This window comes from Chlorocebus sabaeus, chromosome 14 (assembly GCF_047675955.1).
Source record: "Chlorocebus sabaeus isolate Y175 chromosome 14, mChlSab1.0.hap1, whole genome shotgun sequence".
Lineage (NCBI taxonomy): Eukaryota > Metazoa > Chordata > Mammalia > Primates > Cercopithecidae > Chlorocebus > Chlorocebus sabaeus.
Genome location: NC_132917.1, coordinates 106982139 through 106991119, shown reverse-complemented (window position 1 = coordinate 106991119; position 8981 = coordinate 106982139). Strand labels below are relative to the sequence as shown.

General features: G+C 38.8%; 2 pseudogenes; one reads left to right on the top strand and one right to left on the bottom strand.

Annotated features, from left to right (window-relative positions):
• The first annotated feature begins 1937 nt into the window (after positions 1 to 1937).
• Positions 1938 to 3106, top strand: LOC103241195 (uncharacterized; annotated as a pseudogene).
• Positions 3107 to 8356: 5250 nt separating this feature from the next.
• On the bottom strand, positions 8357 to 8779 carry LOC140713280 (large ribosomal subunit protein eL22 pseudogene; annotated as a pseudogene).
• Between the last annotated feature and the right edge of the window lie 202 nt (positions 8780 to 8981).

Genomic DNA, 8981 nt, shown 5'->3' with positions numbered 1-8981 from the left:
ACCCCGGGCCCTTCATGTCATCTCTAGCGACTGTGCATGCTCTGCGTGTGGGTGAGTGAAGGGATGAGAAACTATGTGCATGGGTACTGCTGGGCCTCCCAGTGAGCTGTAAGATGCTGGATATGCTGTATTTTCTGTTCTGCATTCTCTGTACAGTTAAGTAAATGCAGTGCTAAATTGAAGCCATTGAGACTTATGGATCTGACTGCCAATCTGAACATGTGCCCAATGCTGGTGGTAGGAAACATGCCTTAAATAAATACATCTATATTTGAATTAACTTGAAGCCATACGAAAAAATGAAGATCTCTGGGAAAGATAAATACATGGGCAATTATAAAGTAGCATTATTGTAATTTTCATTTTTAATTCCATTTTTATTAATAATTTTCTGCATTTTAAAAAGACAAATGCGGCCGGGTGCAGTGGCTCACACCTGTAATCCCAGCACTTTGGGATGCCAAGGCCAGCGGATCACGAGGTCAGGAGATCGAGAGCATCCTGGCTAACACGGCGAAACCTCATCTCTAATAAAAATAGAAAAAATTGGCCAGGCGTGGTGGCGGGCACCTGTAGTCCCAGCTACTCGGGAGGCTGAGGCAGGAGAATGGTGTGAACCCAGGAGGTGGAGCTTGCAGTGAGCCAGGATCACGCCACTGCACTCCAGCCTGGGCGACAGAGCAAGACTCCATCTCAAAACAAAAAACAAACAAACAAACAAAAAGACAAATGCAAAAAACAAGAATTAACCTATTTATTGGGCACATAGTATATAAAGATGTAATTTGGAACATTAGTAACAAAAAGCAGAAGACAAAGATGCACGGAGCAGAGTTTCTGTATGCCACTGAAGTTAAGTTGGTATAGATTCAAAATAGAATGTTGTAGCTTTAATAAGTTAAATATAATTCTCATGGTAACTAGAAAGAAAACATCTATACAATACACTCAAATGGAAATGAGAAGAAAATAAAAATTTTTTCCTGAAAAAAATCAGCTAAACACAAAACAGGCAATGATGGAGGAAAAAGGGGGCAATAAAGAAATGACACATAGAAAAAAAGTAACAAAATGGCAATAATATTTACTCCTTATCAGTAAATACTTCAAGTGTAAATGGATTAAGTTCTCTATTTGAAAGACAGAGATGGGGAAAATGGATACAGAAAAACAGGATCCAATCATTATCTACAGGAGACTCACTTTAGGTTAAAAGACACTAATAGGTTGAAAGTGAAAGGATGGTAAAAAATATTTCATGCAAATAGTAACTAAAAGAGAGCTGAGGTGGCTATAGTAATATCAGATAAAATAGATTTTAAATCCAAAAAGGTTACAAGAGACAGAGAAGGACATTAATAAAAGGTTTAAAACAGAAAAAAATAGCAAGTATAAATATTTACACACCGAATAATAAAAATACATGAAGCAAAAACATGACAGAATTGCAATAGGCAATCCTAGAGTAATAGTTTGAGAATTCAATACTCCACTTTCAATGATGGATAAAACAACCAGAGAAAAGATAAGAAATTAGAAGACTTGAACAGCAAAATAAACCAACTAGCCCTAACAGACATATACAGAACACTCTGCCCAATAACAACAGAATGCACATTGTTCTGAAGCGCACATGGGAGGTTGTCTAGGATGGATCATCTGTTAGGCCATAAACATGTTTTAACAGATTAAAAAGTATAGGTATCACACAAAGTATCTTCTCTAAACACAATGGTATGAAGTCAGAAATCAGTAACTGAGGAAATACCAGAAAATTCACAAACACATGGAAATTAAACAATGCACTCTCACAAAACTAATGGATCAAAGAAGAAACCACAAAGAATATTTGTATCTTGAGATAAATGAAAATAAAAACACAACATATCAAAACTTATGAGATGCAACAAAAAAGTAGGGCTAAGAGGGAAGCTGACAGCTGTAAATGTCTATATTACAAAAAATCTCAAATCAATAACTCAACTTTACATCTTAAGGAACTGGAAAACGAAGAGCAAACGAAACCCAAAGAGAGCAGAAATAAGACAGTAATAAAGATTAGAGCAGAGATTATTAAAAAGTAGAGACAATAAGCAATAGAAAAAATCAATAAAGCAAATAATTTATTGGGAAAGAGAAACAAAATTGACAAGCTTCCATCTAGACTGACAAAAAAACAAAAGAGAAAAGATGCAAATGACTTAAATAAAAATACAAATGGACCGCCATTTCGTGGACGCCGGGTGAGCGAGAGCATTCGTTGCTGGGGGTTGGGAGGGAGGAAAGCGGGAAGACTCAATGGAGTGTATGGATTTGAGCCTCCGCATTTTTTACCCTAGATCTCGAAATGCATTGTGATTCCTGTCCATTGGACTGTAAGGTTTGTGTAGGCAATCTTGGAAACAATGGCAACAAGACTGAACTGGAACGGGCTTTTGGCTACTAGGGACCATTCTGAAGTGTGTGGGTTGCTAGAAACGCTGCCGGCTTTGCTTTTGTTGAATTTGAAGATCCCCGAGGTGCAGCTGATGCGATCCGAGAGGTAGATGGAAGAACACTATGTGGCCGCTGGGTGACAGTGGAACTGTCGAATGATGAAAAAAGAAGTAGAAATCGTGGCCCACCTCCCTCTCGGGGTCGTCGCCCTCGAGACGATTATTGCAGGAGGCGGCCTCCACCTCCTCGCAGATCTCCAAGGAGAAGCCTCTCTCGCTGAGGGAGCAGGTCCCTTTCTAGAGTTAGGAGAAGAGAGAGATCGCTCTCTCCGGAGAGAAATCACAAGCCGTCAGGATCCTTCTCTAGGTCTCGGAGCCGATCTAGGTCAAATAAAAAAAATTTAAAAAGGACAGTTTGCAAGATAAGTGGTGTACAGGAAATTACTTCATTTGACAGGAGTACGTACAGAAAATTCAAGTTTTGTTTGAGACTTCATAAGCTTGGTGTATTTTTAAGATGTTTTAGCTGTTCAAATTTGTCTCTTGAAATAGTGACACAAAGGTATAATTCTCTATGGTTTGAAATGGATCATATGAGGCATGTAATGCCCAGTATTGTTACTTTACAATGTCCCCTTAAGCAGAATTGAATTAATTGAATTTGCTTTGAACTTTAGTTATGCATAGACTGATAATAAAGCTCCAAACCTGCAAAATAATAATAATAATGAAAATGGAGACATTACCATTGATTTTTCAGAAATAACATGGATTATAAGAGAATAGAAAAATAGATGAAAAAATGGACAACCTAGAGGAAATGAGGACATTTCTTGAAACACAGAAATTCTGTAGGTTGATACAAGAAATAGAAAATCTCAACAGTTCTATAACAAAGTAATTGTAAACATAATTAAGAAAAAAACTTCCCTAAAAGAAAAGTCCTGAATCAGATGGCTTCACAGGTGAATTCTACTAAACAAAGAAAATTAACACAAATTATTTCTCAAATAATTCAAAAAATTTAAGTTTTGGGGATAGCAAGGAAAACTTGGTATGCATTCTGTGAAACCAGCATTGCCTTGCTGTTAAAGCCAGATGACATCACAAGGAAAGAAAATTGCAGACTAACATTGCTTATAAATATAGATGGAAAATCCTTAACAAATATTAGCAAGGCCAGGCGCGGTGGCTCACGCCTGTAATCCCAGCACTTTGGGAGGCCGAGGCAGGCAGATCACCTGAGGTCAGGGGTTCACGACCAGCCTGGCCAACATGGTGAAATTCTGTCTCTACTAAAAATATAAAAATTAGCCTGGCGTGGTGGCATGCATCTGTAATCCCAGCTACTCAGGAGGCTAAGGTAGGAGAATTGCTTGAACCCAGAAGGCGGAGGTTGCAGTGAGCTGAGATCACAGCACTGCACTCCAGCCTGGGTGACAGAGTGAGACTCTGGCTCAAAAAAAAAAAAAAAAAAAAAAAAAATTAGCAAATTGACTCCATCAGTATACTATAAGGATTATTCACAATCGAATGGGATTTTACCATGGAATGCAAGGACGTTTCAATTTGAACAAAAGGAAAAGAATCACATTATGATCTCAATTGACATGGAAAAAGCATTTGAGGAAATTTAACAACCTTTCATAATAAAACCTTTCGGCTCTTTCATAATAAAAACTCTCGGCTTGGTGCAGCGGCTCACGCCAGTAATCCCAGCACTTTGGGAGGCCTAGATGGGTGGATCAACTGAGGTCAGGAGTTCAAGACCAGCCTGGCCAACATGGTGAAACCCCATTTCTACTAAATAATACAAAAATTAGCCAAGCGTGGTGGTGGGCACCTGTAGTCCCAGCTACTTGGAAGGCTGAGGCGGGGAGATGGCATCACTGCACTCCAACCTCAGCGACAGAGTGAGACTCCATCTAAACAAACAAACAAAAAAAAAACTCTCAGCAAATTAGGAACACAGGGAAAATTTCTCAACATGACACACTGTGTTTCTGGAAAACTTACAGCTAACAGTATATTTAATGGTAAAAAAACGGAATGAGTTCCCCTTAAGATAAGGGACAAGAAAACGATTCTCACTGCTATTTGACACTGAATTGAAAGTTCCAGCAAGACAAGAAAAGCAAATAGACTGGGTGTAGTGCTCATGCCTGTAATCCCAGCACTTTGGGAGGCCAAGGTGGGCAGATTCTTTGAGCCTGGGAGTTTGAGCCCAGCCTGAGCAACATAGTGACGCCCTGTCTCTACAAATAATACAAAAAACAAACAGTCTGGGCGTGATGATCATGCCTGTAATCCCAGCACTTTGAGAGGCCCAGGCAGGCAGATCACCTGAGATCAGAAGTTCAAGACCAGCCTGGCCAATAAGGTGAAACCCTGTCTCTACAAAAAATGCAAAAATTAGCCTGCCATGATATTAGATGCCCGTAATCCCAGCTACTCTGGAGGCTGAGGCGGGAGAATCGCTTGATCCTGGGAGGTGGAGGTTGCAGCAAGCTGAGATCGTGCCATTACACTCCAGCCAAGGCAACAGAGTGAGATTCCATCTAAAAAAATATAAAATTAAATTAAAAAGTCATCCAAATCTAAAGGAATAGGTGAAACTATTTCTATGTATAGATGACATAATCCTTTGTATACAAGACCCCAAAGAATCCACTAGAAAACTCAGAGCTAATGAATGAATTCAGCAAAGTTGCAGTGTACAAAATCAACACACAAAAACAAATTGTTTTCTATACACTAGAAGGAAATTAAGAAAGAAATTCCATTTACAATAGCATCTAAAATAATTAAATACTTAGAAATAAATCTAACTGAAGAGGTGAAAGATTGATACACTGAAAACTATAAAAGATAAAAAATACAAAAAAATTAAAAAGATCAAAGTAACTGAAAATACATTCTGTGCTTGTGGATAGGAAGACTTACCACTGTTAAGATGTCAATACTGCTGAAAATAATCAGCAAATTCAATACAATCTCTTCTAAAATTCCAACAGCCTTTTTTTTCCACAAATGGGGAAGCTGATCCTCAAATTTACAGAGAATTGAAAGTGACCCTGAGTAACCAAAACAATCTTGATAAGGAAGAATAGAGTTGGAAGACCCACACTTTCTGATTTCAAAACTTACTACAAAGCTACAGTAATTAAAACAGAATGGCACTGGCATAAGGACAGACATATCCAATGAAATAGAATCGAGAGTCAGAAAAAGGTCTCATATATATGATGAATAGATTTTTTTTTATTTTTAATTGACACATAATTGCATATATTTATGAGGCACAGTGTGATATTTTGATACATGTATACAAAGTGTGATGCTCAAATCAGGGTAATTATCATATGCATCACCTCAAACATTTATAATTTCTTTGTGGCAGGAACATTCAAAATCCTCTGTTCCAGCTATTAAAAATATATAATAAATTATTGTTAACTATAGTCACCCTACAATGCTATAGAGCATTAGAAGTTTTTCCTCCTATCCAGCTGTAATTTTTTGTCCATTAGCTAACCTCCCCCAATTCTCCCCACCTCCCTGCCTTTCCTAGCCTTTAATAACCACTACTCTACTCTTTGCTTCTATGAGCTCAACTTTTTATTCTTCCACATATAAGTGAGAACATGTGGTATTTATTTTTCTGTGCCTGGCTTATTTCAGTTAACATAAAATCCTCTAAGTTCATTCATGTTGCTGTAAATGACAGAATTTTATTTTTTAAGGCTGAATAGTATTTCATTGTGGTTATAGACCACATTTTATTTATCCATTAATTTGTTGGTGAGCACTTAGGTTGATATCATATCTTGGCCATCATGAATAGTGCTGCAATAAACACAGGAATACAGATCTCTCTCTCTCTTTTCTTTTTTTTTTTTTTTTTTTGTAGCCATGTGTTAGCCACTTTAATAGAAAATGTGATCAAAACTTGATTACAAGAGTTCAGAGAAAAACCAGTGAGTTTCAATTTTACTACAATTTTTAAAATCTGGGACTAGTTTTTTTTGTTTTTGTTTTGTTTTGTTTTGTTTTGTAACTTAAATGCTAACTTCAGCCCAGGGTTTTTTTCACAACCAAACTAAAAATTACTTACTACATGGGAACATCAATGCAACAAACAAGTAAAACTTGTAAACTCAAGCCACAAACTTATAGTTAATAATCATGGTAAGGGACATTGCCTTCTGTGAAGGCAGAGAAGAAATATGCAGGCAATTCTGCTTCAAAGAAATCTGCATAGGAATGGAAAATGCTAGAACCTTTAACACAAGTGAAATTGCAAAGCCTCAACAAGTTCAACTCAGTCCACAGAGCACCAAATGTTAAACTGGAGCCAAAATAGGATTGAACATTGAATTTCCAGCTATGCCACTTGCAGAGCACAATGTCAGGTGTGGAAACCATCTGTAGGCAAGCACTTTTAAAAACATGAATTTCATACACCGTAAATTCTAAAACACACACTTCTGCATTATTGTTTGAATTTCAGAAGGGCACTACAAGGCACCAGCGTCTTTCAAAGTCACTCACGGCAACAATTGTGTATTTTTTCCCGGCCTTGGTAGCCCCTTTTGGCAGTTCTCTAGCCTCTGCACACACGGCGCCACACCACTGTTTGTAGAATGACTTCTGACATTAAATCCAGTCATGACCTAAGTCGCATGAGGCAACTATTTCCCGGGCACCTTCCATCTCTTTGGCATGGGGGGCCTCCCAGTGCCTTCTTCAGGCCCCACACAAGAGGCCACATCTGGAAGCACTATTCCTCTAGCGCCCTCTGCTGGACACCAAAGTGACAGATTGTTGCTAAGACTTGCAGAAACAGATCACTTACACATTCATTTTTGTACACATTTAGTTAATTTAGAACCTGGGACTTCTACAATCGATTCCCCAAACCTCTTTATGGAGAGTGATGGACTTTGCAGCAACGCTGAAGGAGCACTGTTTCTCTCTCTAGGAAGAAGGGGATTAGTAGACGTAACTGTGTGCATCAAGAGAAATTTGTAATAAAAGAATCAAAGTAAGATGAACGGCCCAGAAACCGCATTTTATTGACACTGTCATTTTCCCAGGCAGAGAATCTTAGAGAGATGTCACGTTTTCTTTTCTTTTTTTTTTTTTTTTTTTTTTGAGACGGAGTCTTCAGTGGTGCAATCTCGACTCACTGCAACCTCCGCCTCCCAGGTTCAAGCAATTCTGCCTCAGCCTCCCGAGTAGGTGGGATTACAGGCACCTGACACCCTGCCTGGCTAATTTTTGTATTTTTAGTAAAGACAGGGTTTTACCGTGTTGGCCAGGCTGGTCTTGAACTCCTGACCTCATGATCCGCACACCTCAGCCTCCCAGATGTATGGGGATCTTTCCCCACAACCAAACAGCAGACACCAGCTGCATGTCCTCCAATTCCGTTCTAACACTATTATGTGGAGATAGTGCCAGATCCCATAGGTTAAGTACTCAGTGCTGGGATTACAGGTGTGAGCCACCGCAATGTGGCTACGTTTTCTTTTAATGAATGAGAGGAGCCTACTTGTATCCCTGAATCATTCTTTGGGAGAAGCAACAGAAACAAGTGACAGTCACACTTTTTAAAATAAAACAGTCACTTCCTTCAGCCCATACTTCCACGCCCTCATCTGCCTGCCCGATGTCTGTCAGTTCCGTAAAGTCACCCTCTCCTTCTACTCTAGTATTACGACAAGAATTGAAATTTTCAAGCAGAAAAAATTTTAAAAAGTCATGTTACAAATAAGTGAGTGGTGGCCCAAGGGAAGCCCTTTGACTATGATTTCCAATTCTCTGTTCAATTTGCACTGCGGAGACACAACGGTAAACCACCAATGGGGTTCCCAAGTTTTATTCAAGAGCTCATACAAAATATTCCAGATAAATGAAATTTAATCCTTGTCTTCCTCCTCTTCTTCATCCTGGTTAATTTGGAAGTAACATAATTTGTAACTCTCTTTACGGTTAGCAGCTATGCACAACCAATCATGAAGATTATTCTTCTTCAAATATTTTTTGGTGAGGTATTTCAAATACCTTTTGGAAAAAGGCACCTCGGATGTCACGGTGATCATCCTCTTGCTCCTTTGGACGGTCACCATCCCTCCACCAAAGTTCCCAGCTTTTCAGTTCACTTTGATCCTTTCTTGCAAAAACTGCTCAAAATTGGCAGCATCCATGATTCCATCTTCTAGAGGGTGGGTGCAATCAAGCATGAACTTCAGAACCTGCTTTTTTTTGCCTCCCTTCACCACAGCTTTCTCACGGGCACCATGGCAGTAGTGGAGGCAGAAAGCCAGATGTCTCTTTAACATATTGATTTTCTTTCCTTTGAATGTATATCCAGTAGTGGGATTGCTGGATCATATGGTAGCTTAATTTTTAGTTTTTTGAGGAACCTCCATATTGTTTTCCATAGTGGTTGTACTAATTTACATATCAACCAGCAGTGTGTAAGAATTCCCTTTAATCTGCATCCTCTCCAGTATTTGTTATTTTTTGTCTTTTTGATAATAG